The 1682-nt window shown below is 45.4% G+C and overlaps 1 non-coding gene across 1 annotated transcript; it reads left to right on the plus strand.

Annotated features, from left to right (window-relative positions):
- Positions 1-949: 949 nt before the first annotated feature.
- LOC129406742 (U6 spliceosomal RNA) lies at positions 950-1052 on the plus strand. The gene has a single exon (XR_008631201.1). It is a non-coding gene; the product is annotated as a U6 spliceosomal RNA (small nuclear RNA).
- Positions 1053-1682: the final 630 nt, after the last annotated feature.

Consider the following 1682-nt stretch of genomic DNA (forward strand, 5'->3'; position numbering starts at 1 on the left):
ACACATTTCATGCTTGTGTTTCCCTCATACAATGTTTGAGGACCCATCCCTCCACCAGTGTCCATTTTCCACCACCAATGAACCCAGTATCCCTCCCACCCCCCAATCTCATCCCCCCCACCCCACCCCACCTCTGTGACAGGGCATTCCAATTTGTTCTCTCTCTCTCTCCTTTTGGGTGTTGTGGTTTGCAATAGGGGTATTGAGTGGCCATCATGTTCAGTTTCTAGTCTACCTTCAGCACACATCTCCCTTCCCACGCGGGATCTCCAATCACATTTTACTTGATGTTCCCTTCTCTATCTGGGATGCCTTTCCTCCAGCATGTTAGGCCAGCTTTCAAGATATGGAGCCAACCTCCTGGTATTATATACTACTATTCTTGGGTGTTATTTATTTTTATTAACCCCTGTCTTTTCTCTTTCTTGTTGCTGAGACAGGGTGGAACTTGCCTTCTTGGTTGTGATGCCTGTGTTTGCCTGGTCACACATGCACGAGATCCCACATTTGATTGTGGCTCTGGGAATCCCAAATGGCAGTCACAAGGCCCCTGTCATCCCCACATCCAAACCCACACTAGGGAGGGGCATTGAGATCAGACTGGTCACACACGTGCAAGGCAAGTGTCACTATTATTGAGCCAGTGCTCACCCTCATCCTTCTCTGATCTGAACCTGGGTTCTTGACACTGACGCTCTCCTCCAGCCTCCTTCATAGCCACTCCCTGTTGCCTGATGCTTGAATATTGCTGGTTCACAGCCCTCTTCACCCTGAGGGGAAGAGGTAGTTTCTGCTTTGCTGTCAGAAGTGATCCCCAGGACCACCTCTGTCTCCCATCATCAAGGGCCTGCAAGTAGCTGCTTTATTTCATCTGAGCCTCAGTTTTCTTATTTCTCATTCAGCCCTAGCAAGGATGCTTCATGGAAATTTGGGTGATTAAATAGGCCAATCACTTCGGCAGCACATATACTAAAATTGGAACAATACAGAGAAGATTAGCTTGGCCCCTGTGCAAGGATGACAGGCAAATTCATGAAGAGTTCCATATTTACGGCAGAGCTGGCAAGCTCCCCGTGGTGTATTCGATATGCCAAACAGTAACAATAACAGGTCTTATTCCCCTGACCCTGAAAGAGCCTCCAATCATTGGGAAAGACAAGTTAGGAGTCCTGTGCTAAAATCCCAGGACTGGGACAAATGGAGACGTTACTGGTTCCCGCTCTAGTAAATCAATGAACAACGGGATGATGGTGATACAGTGATGCAGTGAAAGAGGAAGACAACTTGGTAAGCTAATATGACATTTAGATGGTATTATTCAACTACATTGTTCTAAATTTAATTTCCTGATCCCCCTCAAAGTCCTTTGGAGAATAGCAAGGTTTGCACCACAAGTATGTCTGGGAGAAAGTGTATTTCTCTTTTAGGAGGCACAAATACAACGTTGAGACTAAAAAAGAGAAATTTGGTGGAAGAAGACAGGTAAAGGGACAAGGTGGCATGTTTCTCATGAGGAATGAAGGAAATTGTAGAAGAAATGAAGGCAAGAAAGAAGAAATATGGGTTCTTTGAATGTCCAGTATGGGTTAGTAAATATTAATCCTTGGCTGGACTGTATAAAAAGATCTCTGAAAAATGCAGTCCCCCACTTTCCTCCTCTACACACTTCCTCATTCTTATGC

The sequence above is a fragment of the Sorex araneus genome, chromosome 7 (assembly GCF_027595985.1).
Source record: "Sorex araneus isolate mSorAra2 chromosome 7, mSorAra2.pri, whole genome shotgun sequence".
NCBI lineage: Eukaryota > Metazoa > Chordata > Mammalia > Eulipotyphla > Soricidae > Sorex > Sorex araneus.